Below are 17,021 nucleotides of genomic sequence, written 5' to 3' on the forward strand. Positions count from 1 at the left end.
CTTTCATTGTTCAGGTCATATTGTTTAACTTGTGGATCCTGATATATAATTTCTTCTGATATATATTTATTTTATTCGCTGTTTTATTTTCCATCATTTGGCTTGTGGGCAATCTACATTGGAAGCAGACAGACCTATGGGCTGCCTGGTTAATAAAGCAAATCCCTGGATCTTGTTATAGATTTATTTAATCATGATCTCTACTTCTGGTGTCCCAGGTAGCTCTTTGGACAAGCTCTGCATTTGGTGGTTGTATATCCTTAAAGATTAAGTAAGAGTTTAAAGAATCTTAGTTCTGGAGTCAGTTTGCCTTTGAATTCCAACTCAACTGCTTGCTATATAACATACTCTCCTGTCTTTTCTCTTGCATGTTAAAATAGTTGTATTCCATGACAGAATTGTTGGTATAATTAATTTGTTTATATATGAACACTTAGAACAAGACCTGGAATGGAATTACTACTTTAAAAAATGCAGTTTATGAAGTATTGTAGCCTGCCAGAAACTAAAATATATAAAAATTATTTGTCTTCTCCATCTCAGCACCAATAAACACATTTTTCTAAAAATAGTGATTATAATGAATTCATTTTTGCCATTAAGTTCATTTATTCCAGTTTATCTTAAGGTTTACAGGACCCAAAATAATCAATTTTAAAAAACCATACACCACACGGCAGAGTCTGGCAAACTCCCCGTGGCGTATTCAATATGCCAAAAACCAGTAACAATGATGGGTCTCATTCTCCTGACCCTGAAAGAGCCTCAAATGTGGTACTTTTAAAATCTGAGGGATTTTTTTTTGCATGTATAATCCTTCTCTTTCTTTATTTTTTATTTATTTTATTTTATTTTTATTTTTATTAGTGAGACACCATGAGGTACAGTTGTAGACTTACAAATTTTTGTGCTTGAGTTTCAATTATACAATGATCAAATACCCATCCCTCCACCAGTGCCCATTTCCCACCACCACGGATCCCAGTATCCCTCCCACCCCACCCTGCCTCTGTGGCAGGGCATTCCCTGTTTGTTCTCTCTCTCCTATTGGGTGTTGCCAGGGCTAGGACGAAGGAGACATTACTGGGGCCTGCTCAAGGCAATCCAACAACAGGATGACAGTGATACAGTGATATTCAGTTGCAGATTAGGCTTATACTCCATTTATTACACTCTACAAGACCTTGGACATTTTAACCACCTTTTCAAAGGAATTCACTCCATTTTTTTCCCGACTGAACCAATGCTGAGGACCTCCTATACTCATAGCTTCCTGATATGTTCCCATATTGATGCTTCATGACTAAATTAGGGTCCGTTGGTATATTTATAGTGATCGGCAACTCATAACCTTTGATCACTTCTGGATTGGGGGAGAGGAGTTATTTACTGCTTTTTAGAATATTAAAGAGGAATTTAAAAGTTGCCACCTCTTGAGATAACACAGATTTTACAAAGGGTTTTTTGTTAAGTGGTCGAATTATTGAGAAACATGTGCTATTATGTCAAGAGGAAGGAGAGTGCTAGATTTTCAGGACATGACTTTATAAACCTTTTGTTGCAGAAGTGAGAACTTGGCTGATTTTCTCAATGCAAAAGGCAGACGGAAAGGGAGGAGAGAACAGCCTTAGAAAGACCTGAGGCTGAGATTCAGACCACTTGCAAAGGACACTTTTAAGGATGTTTTTACTGCTGATTAAATTTCCAGACAGACCTTGCTGACTCTCCTAGGCTTCTCGGCCTTCAGAACTCAGAAGCTCTTTTAATCTCTTATCCCCATGAACTAGTGTTTCCTGGGGCACTTCTAGTTCTTCTCAGAGAAGACCTGGGAGCTGCCTATTGTTAGGAAGAAACTTCAGATTCTCCCTGTTTCAAAGAGAAGATGTTAGACTTTAATGTCTCACACCATTGATTTAAAAGAGTTTTCTAAGCTGGATCAGTCTCCCAAAAAAAGCATACTTCCATGAGATCAGCCTGTGTTTCTGTTGCTACATTGCTGTGAGTCTCAGCAGAGGCTGTAATTTAGAGTATGGTTTAAGGATCTCACTTTTTCCTTAGGAAAGAACAATAAAGGAAAAGGCTGATCTTCACACTGTCTCTTTGAGCAAGCATACTAACTCAAATCTGATTCTTGTGTTCAGTACATAAATCTGAGTGTTCTTGTACTAAAAGCAGAGACCCAAATGACCAAGATAATGATGATCATTTGTAAGCATACCACAGTGTAAATAGACTTATTAAGAAACAGTGACTAACAGTTTACAAAGCACTTTGTATGTATTTATCTCATTACAGTGCTATGTGGAAATGAGAAATACCTTAAAAAATGGAAAAAAGATTATGAAACCATTCTAGTCCCTCCCTAGACAGTATCATCCTCCCCCTTCCTCCCCACCCCAATGCTAGATTGCAAACAGAGCAAGCAAAAGGCACAGCATCTCTGATTACGACCTCTGTTAAGAGTTCCTTCTAAGCCTCCTAGTATAGTTTACAATTTAACATTTTTGCCTTTGTAATCTTTAGCCCTTGTGTATATATCATCTAATGAAAAAGGCCTTTTTTTAATTAACATGGTATTTGGAAAAAAGAACATGTGTTTCTGTTTTATTATTAAATACATTTATAAAGAGAAAAAAATGGAAACATAGGGACTAAATCCTTAGAGCATCATTTTATGTCTTACAGCCATATTGATCTCCTGTGGTGGTACCATTTTACTTCTTCAGCTAGTACAGCCATTAACCCATTTTTCATAGTAAGTTTAGGGATGGATCAAAGTCTACCTCAAGACTATATTTTTGAAAGCTGAGAGCATACCATATACATGGACATAGAAACCAATGGCTTCTAAGAAACAAAGGTCTTCTGTCTGCTAGTGTATATTCATAACATTCCTTTATTCCCCTTCTCCCTGCCACTGCAGATATCTCTGCTGCTTTCCATACTTCCTTTGGTGCTTCTTGCATCATTATTTTTATTTTTCTCAATTTGCTATCTTAACTATGGACTTCAGAACTTTACAACCTGGATCAACAGTACTGTGCCTCTGAGATTAGAGTGTATCATCCAGTTTACCTGGGAAGAGTGATCAGACATTAAAGACATCCTCAGAAAGTGCTTCATGTTGAGCCTGTTGAATGCTGAGTAAACTGACAGTTCTATTTTTGATTAGTATATATTCTTGGCTGTTGAATGTTGTGTAACAGCACTGAATAAAAAAAAGAAATGCAAAGTCTGTATCATGTTTCTGCTCTACTTTATCCTGCCTGCATGCATTAATCTGTCCATTTATTTGGCTAACTTTTTCACAAATAGATGTTGAGAGCCCACTCTGTGACAGCCATTTAACTAGAAGGTAAGTGTATAATAGACATTAAAGCAGAGTTTTATGGCTACCAGGGTACAGAAATCTAGAGTATCTTAACCTTGACCCTTGTTGTGCACTAAATTATATTGTGGATCATAGATTTAACCAATTTCTAGTCTTAGTTATTCTGTATCTTCTCAGCTAGCTGTCAGTGTCATTTGTGATGTGAGACTGACCCTGGAGTTGGGAAGTTTATCTAGGATATTATTTTAAAACCTTAGATGCATGCCAGTGGGAAACTGGACAGGTGAGTGGTAATCACAGTAGGTTGGACACGGAGCATTTCAGAGCAAAGAACTTCATCAAAGTTTTATCACTGGTGAGAATTGGAGAAATGATAGATCATAATTAGTGAGATGCCTGCATTTTTTATTCTGACTATTTTGAAGTACATTAATTCCAAATTAAAATAGAAAATTTAAGAGGGGAAGAAAATGTGTTGGTATTTTCTTGTGTGACTGATTTAGCTTTGAGTACCCAAGGACAATGACATGAAGATTATACCTTCTGATGTATCATGAATAAACCCTGTTGCATTTTCAAATGATAAAGAAAATGCCCTAAATACATTGCAGACAAGACAAACTGGAACAGCTAGAGTTGTCTGTAGAGTTTCACAAAAGTGGGGCTAGTAGGGAATTTCGTTAGGTTGGGCTACTAGCCTGGTATGACCTAAGGGGTTAGATAAAACTAAGCTCCACTCATATTTGGGTGGCAGAATTTAACATTGCCACTGTATCTGTCACTGTTTGCCTTTGTTTAACCTTTTCTGGGGAACCATTTTCACAGTGAGAAAAGTTAAGGAGAGGATAGAAGAACAGAGTGTTTAGATACTCAAATAGATTTTTAAGTGTATTGTATTCTAAGATGCCCAGATATTTTTAAGATTTCTAAAAATTCTTTTACCAATAAGACAACATGTGATTACTAAGCTAGCAGTGAGAGGAAGGGTTGTGGTAGGAGGAATGAAGATGGCATTAGGACAGTAGTGATAGGTTATGTCTACTTTGGTGGTGGTGAGGTATAGTAGCTTTTACCTCAATGCTATACACTTGTTCACTTTTATAACAATATTACCATAGTACCTAAACTGTAATAAAAATCAATAAGTAATATGTGTTACACCAGCAGTTTAAAGTCGTATGAAATCATTACTTTTATAGAGTTAGTGAATTTCCAGAATTTCCAAAGACTGGAGAAGATCTGGTATTTTTTCCATTTGTTTGTTTGGTTTTGCTTTTTTTTAAAAAAAATTAACTTAATTTTAATGTTATAGAACAGTGTGTCTCAAAGTTGATTGCCATTAGAGTTACCTGAACAGTCTTAAAAGTACTGAAGCCTGTTTGCCATCCTCAGAGATTATTCTTTTTTTACCCACTTTTTTAATTAAAGTACTGTGATTTACAAAGTTATTCATAGTTGAGTTTTACACATATTGCAGCACTGATCCCACCACCATTGTCACCTTCCCCCCACCAATGTTCCCAGGTTCTCTCCCATACCACATCCCCCCTCCCTCATCCTTGTGATCTTGAGAGTCACCTTTCCAACGTTAGTTGTTAAAGTTTGGGTATTTTTATTTCGGTGTTGTTGACTCTGTGGTTTGGGTCTTTGGCTGTATCATTCCTTAATACTACCTTTGTACCTGATTCCCCTTACCTGGCCTTCATGCTTCTCACCTGTCTCTCCTTATCCTTTCCCTCCACTCTTTCTTTATTTCTCCCTGTAAAGGGCTAAGGTTGAAGATCACCTATTTGTAGTAGTTTACCTGGTTTGATTCTCAAACTTCAGCTTGTTTCAGTATGACTGATACATACTTCTTAAATCCAAGAGATTTCTGCTTTTGCATAAGCTTCAAGGAGGTAAGGAAGTCATGTGGTTAGTCAGAGACATCAGTCTGGTCATTTTCCCCAAAATCTAGTAGGTAGAAATAATCAGTGGGCTTATTTATTGACATGGATTGAGATATTCTTCTCTTTGAAGTCTTAATTCAATCAACTAATTTCAGATTTTCTCTAAAGCACCAGTATTTGCATGAGATAATAAATTTTCCTATTGCAAGCAATCAAATAGTGATTAGTTTTAGTTGTTAGACTAAATTTTTTTTCTGTGTTTGGTCATTTATACCTGGTTGTTTTTTGTGAGTTACTCCCATCTCAGTGCTCATGCCTCGATGGTACTCAGAGGCCCATGTGGCCCTTGGGATCAAATTCAGTCTTCTTGCATGCAAAGCATCTAGTCTGTTGAGCTAGCTCTCTTGTCTAAGGATAAATCTTAGATCTATGACAGGCACACCTACATAGAGCAGACAATGTTTTATGCACATAAAGCAGAGTATGTTTTATGACTTTCAGTACATTTTCATATATGAGTCCTGCTGATTTACAATAGCAAATAAATACTGAGAAAGCAAAATATTGAGAAAATAATGATATCCATTTATTTCAGTTCAGTTCTATGCTAGATGTGAGCATTGTATGAGAGCAAAATGAGCCCAGGAATTAGACCCAGATTCAAAAATACCCAGATTCAAATCACCAACTCAGCTATGCTCTAATTAAATAGCATTTATTAAGTAACTTTACTCTGATCTTCAGTTCTTCAACTATAAAATGGCAGAAATAACCTCGATTTCAGGTACTATACTACATCTCTCAATTAGCACTACATTCCTAGAGGTCAAACTGGCCTCTTTCTAAACTACCACCAGTGGTGCAATCCATGATGTATTCAAGGGGCCAGAGAGATGGTACAGCAGATAAGGTGCTTGCTTTACATAAAGCCAGCCCAGCTTCGATCCCTGGCACCATTTTAGATGGTCTTCTGAACCTACCAGGTATTATTCCTGTGCCTACAACTAGGAGTAAGCCTTGAGCATAGCTGAGTGTGGCCCAAAGATCAAAAACAAACAAACATGACTCAGTCAAGGACTGGAACTGAACTAACTGTGATAGTTGTTACTGTTTTTGTCATTTTTGACATGGTCACTGTCAGATAGACACAGTTTCCAGAGACATGCTCTCTTGTGATCCCTGTTTGCCAACTGAGGAATCAAAGAAAGAAGCAGATTTGTATTTATCAGTAAGCCTGGCTGGAGCGATAGCACAGAGGGTAGGGCGTTTGCCTTGCAAGCGGCCAACATGGCCAACCCGAGTTCGATTCCTCCACCCCTCTCAGAGAGCCCGGCAAGCTACTGAGAGTATCTTGCCTACACGGCAAAGCCTGGCAAGCTACCCGTGACGTATTCGATATGCCAAACACAGTAACAATTGTCACAATGGAGACATTACTGGGCCCGCTTGAGTAAATCGATGAACAACGGGAGGAGGACAGTGAGAGTGACAGTAAGCCTGAACTTATAAATGACTATCCATTTAGCAATACTCAGAAAATTCTGGCTCTGAAGCAGCAATATGCAAGTATACAATTGTTCCGTACAATGTGTGGAACAATCTAGAAAGATCAGAAGCAAATCCAATAAAATATATGGGAGTGTGATAGGTGATAAAAATAATCTTCATTTGGGAGGAATGATTTATCATAAATAATGGTGACATGCTAAAATTTTCCCTTCCAATCTGAGCAAATTTTTTTCAAAAAAATTAATTTGTTCATTATTGAATTTGCATCATACTAGAACATTATATAAGTTTCATGTTTTTATTATGATCTATGTTCCTAAATACTCCCATCCCCATTTATGAAGCCCTGTCTCACCTTCAGCCTTCATCCTTTCTTCCATAAACCACTTACTGGTCTTATAGTTCAGAAAGAGTACATCTTTCTCTTTCTGAGATACACAGTAAATATACTTTAATATTTTGGAAAATATTTATATAAAGTTTAGTTGGATGAGCCACACTGGATAAGACAGGAACCAAAAGAACTATAAGAAAAAAATAAAGATAAGTCAACCCAACCACGTATAAATTTAAAATCTCTATGTAGCAAAAACCAAAAATGAGGTCAAAAGCTTTATAATCAGCTAGGATAAAATGTTTCTACCATGTGACATAAGGTTAACAGCTCTCCAGTTCACATGTCTGACAAACACAAATTTTCTCAGAGGAAAATACACAAACTATATGGTAATCAGAAATGCAAATGTGAGTATTTAAGAAGATACTCAAACTTAACTGTAGTTAGAACATACAAATTATATGAATAAAATGACATTTGTTTAATAAGGAAGGTTAGCATGAACAGCTTTCATGGAACATTGTTGAAACAAAAACATTTTATTTTTCTTTGGTTTTGGTTTTGAAACCATACCCAGAAATGATGTGGGCTTACTCCTGGCTCCATGTTCAGGAGTCACTCATGGCCATGTTTGGGGGACCATATGTGTGCTGGGAATAGAACTGGGGGTGACTCTATGCTAGGTAAGCCTCTTGACCCTGTACTCTCTCTCTCTCTATGGTCTCTACAAAAACATTTTCTTAAATAGAATCTCTCATTGCATTTGTCTTAGAATGCATAGAGAAAAATGTAAAATGATGCCTAATACCTTAGGGATGCCACAATAAAAAGAGAGGGATGGGGACAGAATAGAATACAGAGGATAGGGCACTTGCCTTACATGTGGCTGACTCGGGTTTGATTTCAGGTATACTATATAGTTCCATGAGCACCACCAGGACTGTGCATCATCAGGTTTGGCCCAAAAGCCAAAAAAAAAAAATTAAATTAAAAAAAAAGAGAGGGATTGATTATGCCTTTGCTTTGTACTTTGATATATTGTTTGACATGACGTTGCCAGCACAAGTATTTTGCTTGTTTAATTTTTGTTCCTTTGAGGGAGGCACATCTAGGAATGCTCAGGGGACCATGCAGTGCCAGGGATCCAACCTGGGCCTCCTGCATGAAAAGCATGTGCACCTGACCTCTATTGTGCTTATTTAAAAGAAAAACCACTGCACTGTAGAACTGTCCTCCCGTTGTTCATCGATTTGCTCCAGCGGGCTTAGTAATGTCTCCATTGTGAGACTTGTTGTTACTGTGTTTGGCATATCGAATACATCAGGGGTAGCTTGCAAGGCTCTGCCTTGTAAGTGAGATACTCTCGGTACCTTGCTGGGCTCTCTATGAGGGGCAGAGGAATCGAACCCGGGTTGGCTGGGCCAGCCACGCGCAAGATAAACGCCCCTATTGCTGTGCTATCGCTCCAGCCTAAAAAAAACAAAAACAAAAACAAAAAAAAAACTGATCTTTAAATTCTGATTCCATTACTGAGTGACCTTGGAAAGTTATATAACGTGTGTGTGTGTGTGTGTGTGTGTGTGTGTGTGTGTGTCTGTGTGATTTCTTTAAATCTTATTTTTCTCATCTACAAGTTGATTGTATTTTTTCCACAGAATTGTGGGATAGTAAGTTTCTACCACAGAGTGTATTAAATGATGTCATGTTCAGAAAATGAAAATATCCCCTTTCCCTGCTTATTTCACCCTCAGTTGATGTGTTATCAGGAATATAAACCAATCGCTACCTTGGAAGTAAGTCTAAACACAAGATGAAGCTGCTGTACAGGCAAATAATTTAGCCACTGTTTCTTCGGAGTCAAGTCCCAGGTGGATGAGCCATATCACTGCTTGTTCACTCTGTTCATCTAGACATTAGGAGTCAATGAATCCAAGAAATAATTGCACACAGCTTATTAAAAGTATGAAATTAAGTGACCAGGCGGGTGACCTAGACTGCTTCCTGCTCTAAGTGCCGCCTGGGTCCTGTGGTCATTTGCAAGCTATCACTCCTTCCTCCTGCCTAGATGCTAAATCCTTCTTGTCTCTGCAAAGTGACCATGGTAAAAACAGTCTTGGTGCACATTCCTCAGAGCCCCCTCCCTCATCTCCTTCTCCAACCATTATTGAATTCTTGCTGTGCTTGTCACCAACGTGTTCTTCATCTTTCATAAATGTGTTCTTCATCTTCCAAACAGCTCTGTGAAGGAGTTCTCATTCCCATTCTCCAGATAGAGAAACCTATGTTTATCTACTGTTCACACTTCCATGGGGAAGACATGGCAGCGCATGATCTTTCTCCCATGCAAAAGTTACTCTCTGAGACGCAGGGTGGGATGGGGGGGTGGGGGTTGGAGGGATACTGGGATTCGTGGTGGTGGGAAATGGGCACTGGTGGAGGGATGGGTATTGGATCATTGTATAATTGAAACCCAAGCACAAAATTTGTAGGTCTACAGCTGTACCTCATGGTGTCTTACTAATAAAAAAAAAAGTTACTCTCTGAGTTGGAGAAGTCAGAATATCCAGTGGCTTAAATTCTCCCTGCAGAACACTTACTCATTTTCAGGGGTCATTTGTCTTGGTTGCAAGGAGCAATATGTTTATCCATGTGAAGAAAAGCTTCTGTCTTTTACGTGGTTATATAAGACTTTTATGACAGCAACCTCTATTTATACTTTCAGGCTGAACTCAAATCTCTCCTCTACTAGGAAGACTTTCTGTAGCACTGGAGAGAAAGGTCAGGTTTCAGTTTAGTCCCTTCTCTGCATTTAAGCGTTATGTGCACACATCTTAATTATAATACTCATCATGCTTTATTATAACTATTTGTTAGCATACCAATTTCCCATAGTACTGGATGACCTTAAAGAGTGGGGGCAATTTTTAAAATCTGGCTCATTGGAGATGCTCCATTAATTTTTTTAGATGAATACACAAAAGGATTGTGTGTTAAACAGAATATTTTCCATCCCTTAGAGAACCCCAAGTGAGAGAAAGGGAAGCCCTCACAAGAGACTCTCCATGTAGCAGCATCAGAATCACAGTGATGGGAGGAGAATCCAGCAGTATAGGAGGCTATTCCTCCTATGAAATAAATCTGAAAGGGGCCAAAAGTCTGCAGCAGTGGGTATTTTAAACATGCTCATTAGTAATGGCTCAAGGTAAAGATTTATTACGATTGAGAATAGGGGAAAGGACAGTAAATCAACATTGGTGAAGCTAAGAGCAAGGGAAAGATATGAGTTCTTATTTAAAATGTCCTTATATGCTTTATAACCCTAAAGTCAAGATTGCTATATTGAAATAGAGCTTTATTTGTAGGATGAATTCACAAAGGTATGTTTATGCCAGTATTTATTTCCTCAACTTTCATTTGCTTTCCTTTGGCCCAAAAGTTGGGGACTTAGTTTATTGCTTGAGAGCAAGAAAAGATTGTCTTAGATAGGTTTCTTCATAAAAATATTCCTTGCTTTTAAAGGTGGTTTGTAAAGTATGGGTTGTATACTAGGAAAACGTTCTTTTACTGGCACATATGTTGAAAGGAATCGTTTTTTAAAAACATTCAATTAGTTCTGCCTTTGAGATAGAATTTAAACAAACCAAAAGCAATAGGATTAAATTCACATAAAACTCAACTGTTACTGAGCAACCAAATCTTTTCCCACTCAAACTACTCCAAGGATAATCATACTTACTGTTAGCTATGTTACAGCCAAGGCAGATACATAGTTTTAATTCATACATCAGGCTATGATCTTCACTTGCTGAAAATACTGTCTTCTAATACATTGTAGTGAAATTCAAGGTCCTTACAATGATCTGCAGTGCCCTAAAACATCTGTTCCTATTCCACCTGGCCACACTCATGTCATCTTATTTCTATTCTCATCAGTTTTGTCAATCAGATTTCTTGTTACTCAAGCTCTGAGACCAGCTTCTCTCTTCTTTCCTCCCTCTTCCATTCTATAAAGTGACTCCCACCTCACTTCTCCAGAGTCTACTAGAAGGCTCTTCCTAACTATCTCTGATCATTCTACCTAGGGTATCTTCAGCATACACACTTTAATTTCTAATTTATTACCATAATGATTGTCTCCATAGCACTGCTATTGCTGGCTTACCAAACATTCTGATTATATGGTTATATGCATAAAAGATTGGTTATCTCCCATGTTTCTCCACTAGACTGCAAGACTCATGCAAACAGAATCCACATTGGTCTTCACTATTTAGAGCAGTGCCTGGAACACAGGAGATACTCAGTAAATATTCACTACGTGAATCAGTGCCAGACTCAGTGCCCAGCATGTTACAGTCTGTCATGTTTTCATAGGATTTAGTAATCCTATACATTACATGTATTAATGCCAACTGTTCATTTCCCAGCCCCAGAAGGTCTGGGCTCAGCAAATAACTCTAACAGATAAAGATTCAGGATAAATACATAAGAAAAATGTCTTTGTCTTTGGAGCATCTTCTCCAAGATAGTAATGTCCTCAAGTCAAAATTATCTCCCAAAACCAGACTTGATTCTTCTGATTTCTCATTCTCCTGACCTATTTCCTGTTTGGGTTAGAAGTTATTTTTATTCTCTCTGGGGTTTCTAATATGTGTTAATAAACTATTTCTGAACTTTTCTGTGTCACTGGCATTTGTGAATGAACAGCTGATGGGATTTGCTTAGGGTTTTCCAAAACTCACATTGAAATCATAGTCACTGACCTTCTTTTTATCTCACTAAACCCAGAGCCAAGGGATTCTTAAGGATTTGTAGTATATGATAACGGTGGCAATGGTACTATGGGTAAATGTTTTGGCAAGATCACACAAAGTTGTGATGCAGTAATTTAATTCCATTGTTAAGCTGTATGAAAATTAATAAGCAAAAATATCCAGGTCTGTTTGGTGTTCTATTTTATATGTAAATTAGAATATTGTGTGAAAAAGATGCCAAGGCTGATGTCATTCAAACATTTTCAGACTAGTTGTTCATTAATTACTTGGGGTAGTTCTTACTCGATTTTACTTTACACCTACATTTTTTTTCTCAGCAATAACTTATATTTGTCAAGCTAAAACAAAAGACACAGCATTAGATAATAAACCATAATAATTGATGCTCTAAAAATGACAGTAAGTTTTAAAAATTAATTTGTTAGGACATCTGTGGAAATTTTAAAGAACAATTCAACAAGGGTTTTCTAAATTTGGGGTTAGAAATAATCCCATAGCATTCTACATTTTCACCTCTGGGGCTTACTTGTTTTTTCTGTCAATGGGAGAATTAGTAGTATGGAGGGAAGTGAACTCTAGAAGGACAGAGAGAGTTGCAAGTTCCATGAGGCTCCTTCTCTTTACTCTTTTTTTTTTTATCATTTTTTTATTAGTGAAACACCATGAAGTACACTTATAAATTTTTGTGCTTGGGTTTCAGTTATACAATGATCAAGTACCCATCCCTCCACCAGTGCCCATCCTCCCCCACCACGAGTCCTAGCATCCCTCCCCCCCATCCCCCCCCCCCCCGTCCCACCCTGCCGCTGTGGCAGGGCATTCCTCCCTGTTCTCTCTCTCTTCTTTTGGGTACTGTGTTTTGCCAGAGAGGCATTGAGTGGCAGTCATGTTTGGTCTATAGACCACTTTTAACATGTCTCTCCCACCCTGGGAGGGTCTTCACAACACCCTTTATTTGGTGCTCTCTTCTCTATATGAGCTTCCTTCTCACCTAGCACATGTGGCTGGCCTTCAAGTCATGGAGCAAAATTCCTGGTACTAATCTGAGCCCTTCCTGGGTGTTAGTCTCCCGTTTTGTTGCTTTATGTTCCCCAGATGAATGCAATCTTTCTGTGTCTATCCCGCTCTTTCTGACTCATTTCGCTTAACATGATACTTTCCATGTAGTACCACTTGTATGTAAATTTCATAACTTCTCTTTACTCTTAATCTTGAAGACTTTGTTCTAAAGTCCAGTATTCTGCAGGTCAAGTCAGCCAGCTCCCTCCTGTACCCTCAAAAGTATAGCACTCCATGAAGCAACAGTATGGCGAGTAGGGTGTTTGTCTTGCATGCAACTGACCTGGGTTCAGTCCCCAGCACCTTATTATGGTCCTTTGAGCACTGCCAGGAGTAATTTCTGAGTGGAGAGCCAGGAGTAACCCCTGAATATTACAGGGTGTGCCCCCAAAGACAAACAAACATATAAAGCACTCCAGGCCATCTTATTTTCACAACCTTTCCCCTAAAAATCCAGTGGTGAATAAATTTAGATACCCCTTTTAGAGAAGAGCCAATGAGGGGCTTAGTTAAGCAGGGGAAATGCTTCTCCATTGTTCCTAAATGGGCTGAGCAGGTGATAAGAACCAGGCACATAGACTAAAGAGTGAAGTGGGAATATTTCCTGAGAACCCAGGTTACACAGTAACTATAGACTTGTTCCTGGGTAGTTTGGCACCTGAGGTCCTCAGACTTGCATTGACACCTCCCTTACTCTTGGCACCCTTCACACTGCTGCTAAGAGCACTGTCTTTTCTTCTCTGAATTAATTCTTTGCTAGTCCAGCTGGACCCTGGACACATCTATGAAACAACTATTCATTACCAGTCAGTCTCCCACCCAGACCTCCCAAGGGCCCAGCAAATGAAACACACACACACACACACACACACACACACACACACACACACACACACAAACACCTCTTCTTGACTGAACTGAAACCTGCTTTTCTATCCAGACTATTCTGTTTCTCCCATATTGATCGAACTCTTTTAGGTCCCTAATTTTATTGGGGTAAAGGACATTTAAAACACTTAGATTTGAACCTTTGCACCTAAAATTTATTTTAACTGGAAAATAGGCACTAATTGTACTCTGACTCACCAAAAAAAATGGTTCTACGTCTTACCATGGACAAGGCCATTATTAACTCTGAAGTTCCCTGGTTCTGATAATCTGCCAATATGAAGAGTAGTGCAGGTAGAGGTGTTTGAAGACATAGAGGTGTGATAGATTCAGGTAGCTTAAGACTCCTTGATCTGTCCTTTCTCGCTTCTTCCTAGTGGTGTGGCTTTGGTTAAGGATGTCATCCTCTGCCTTTTATGGCCTAAATTCATGTATGTGATTATATCCAATGATCTCTAAGGTGGCTTCTATTTCTGAAAGACGATTAATTTATGGCTGATTTAAAATCAGCAATCCAGTGGTGAATAAATTTAGATACCCTTTTCAGAGGGGAGCTAATGAGGGACACAGCTGAGCAGGGGAGAATGCTTCTCCGTTGTTCCTCAATTTACTGAGCAGGTGGTAAGAACCAGGCAGGCACATAGACTTGGATAGTGAAGTGGGGATATAAAACCCTGAAACTGTTTATCATAAAGAATGTCAAGCCCAATAAAAGCAAAGGCAGATGTTCATATAAAGTTTTTGCTGTCTGTGCTTTTGTGGGGGTACTTCTGGGTATGAATTTTATTAGAAAAACACAGCAGCATCTGCCTACCCCTGTTGCCATATCACAGCAGTCTTGCTATTCATTTATGAGGTTGGAATTATTCTTGTTAATGATTTTTAGGAGGATAGATGAGATGCAATATTCACCAGTGAAATTTTTCATGCAGCTAAGGTCCCCCTGACATCATAGATGGCCTAATTGTCAAAATGGTTATTGCTTCAGAGAGTGTCTTAAAAGTAAAAGATCTGTATTAGTTCCCCATTGCTGCTATAACAAATAATTATCATTTAATGTCTTGAAACCACAAAAATTTATTATCTCCTAATTCTGAAGGTCAGAAGTCCAAAATGAGTCTGGAGAGATAAAAAATCACAATGATAGTCACCAGTGTGGCTTCTGGAGGCTTGTTCATTCCAACTGCTAGAAGTTGCCTGCATTCCTGGGTTCTTTCCACCTTCATGCTCAAATCCAAAAATTAGCTCTCCTCTTTAGTCTGGCTTTACATCTTAAAATCTTTATATCTCTGGGACTGGTGCAATTGTACAATGGGTAAGGCAATTCGAGTTCAATCTTCAATGCCCTATAAGGTCTCCTGAGCACTTCCAGGAGTGATCCCTGAGCACAGAGACATGAGTAAGTCCTGAGCACCACTTAATGAGGCCAAAAGTCAAAAACAAATAAATCAAAAACATCTTTATGTCTTCGATTCTCTTACACCTCTCTCCTAACAAAGACCCTGTAAAGACAAAAGAAAAATAAATAAAATGAATTACTTCAAACTAAAGGCTTCTGCACAGTGAAATAAACTATTGCTAATATAATATGCAACTGACAAAGAGCTACTATCTACCTATATAAAGTAACCTCATGAGAAAACCCCATCAGCAACAATCACATCAGAAAATGCAGAGAGAAATTGAATAGACATTTCTCCAAAGAAAACATATAGATGGCCAACTGGTTGATGAACACATATTAATCCTAACTGATTATTAGTAAAATGCAAGTCAAAATGATATTGGGATATTACCTCACACCAATGAGAATGACCGCATCATAAAGATTGGAAATAATCAGTGTTGGTAGAATGAAACAAAAAAGGAGCTCAAACTCATTGTTGGTGTAGATGTAATTGGTTCAACCTTTAAGGGTAACACTTTGGAGATTTAAAAACAACAACTGGGCCGGAGCAATAGTACAGCAGGTAGGACATTTGCCTTGCACACAGCCGACCGGGGTTCAATCCCTGGCATCCCATATGGTCCCCCAAGCCCATCCAGGAGCAATTCCTGAGTGCAGAGCCAAGAGTAACCCCTGAGTTTCGCTGGGTGTGACCCCAAAAATAAAAAATAAAAACAATAACAATAACAAAAATGAGAAAGATACGGTAAGTTCAAGTGTGCATTGCATTTGGTGGCTAAAAACCATCTCCCCAGACCTCGCCAGCAGAGGGACAAAAAAGATGGGGGACTCACAGATACACGGTCAAAATGATCCACTTAATGCAGAGCTGTTAGCATACTTATAGAACATCTGAAGGGGGATTTGAGGTATAGGACTGCACATAGGCGTGATTGATTCACAGAGTTAAGGCATTTGGATGGAGGCAATTTTCTTGGTGGGGATTAACATTCTGTCTCCCAGGGACTATATGGAGAGAGAGATTCGCCCTGGGGTAACAAGCATTTTGCTTTTCTCTTTCCCTTGCTATTAATCATATTAAACAATTAAGTTTTCTTCTTACTAATATTCGCAGTTATTTGGATAAACACAATAAGTGACATAGATTCCAAAACTTAGTTCTCTGGACTACAAGGGCAGGAAAGGCTTTTTACCATAAATCCCAGACTAAGTTCCTCAGGCTATTTCAGTTTGTCCTTCCCCCTGGGGTTCACTCTCTTAAATAATAACAGCTTGCATCAAGACTGTGCTTTTATGCTTTCTAGACTTTTCCATTTTGATATCAGGGTAGCTTTGTCGCTCCCCCTGGGTTTATCCAAATCCCATGGTGGGGCCCCCTTTTTTGGGTTGTTAGGAACTTTGGTAACTGAAGCCTGAGTCAAAGAATTATGATGGATGCCCAGGAGTAGATATATATTGGAGTCAATCAACTTCCAAATATTAGGAGCATTACATTAATGATCTTTCTGTTGTGTTCAAGTGAAGAACATTGTTCTATAGTAAAATATGAAAAGATTATGAGGGAAATAGGAAAGCAAGTAATTAACTACAAATACAAAAATCCAGAGTCACCAGAAGGTTTTACTTTATAAGTAACCAAGCCTGATATGGAGTATTTAGTAAATAACACAGAAGAAAGATTAAAGATAAAGTCGGTGCTTGTAAGAGATAAACTTGGTGCTTTTAACACCCCAAAAAGGAGGGTCCTGCCATGGGATTTGGATAAACCCAGGGGGGAACGATGAAGCTACCCTGGTATTAAAATGGGAAAGTCTAGAAAGCATAA

General features: G+C 38.5%; 1 protein-coding gene across 1 annotated transcript in view; it reads left to right on the forward strand.

Moving 5' to 3' along the window:
- Positions 1-17,021, forward strand: part of CA10 (carbonic anhydrase 10) — a 599,980-nt gene that overhangs the window by 250,486 nt on the left and 332,473 nt on the right. The gene's annotated exons all lie outside the window — the stretch shown is intronic.

This window comes from Sorex fumeus, unplaced genomic scaffold (assembly GCF_029834395.1).
Source record: "Sorex fumeus unplaced genomic scaffold, SorFum_2.1 ptg000063l, whole genome shotgun sequence".
Taxonomy (NCBI): Eukaryota; Metazoa; Chordata; class Mammalia; order Eulipotyphla; family Soricidae; genus Sorex; species Sorex fumeus.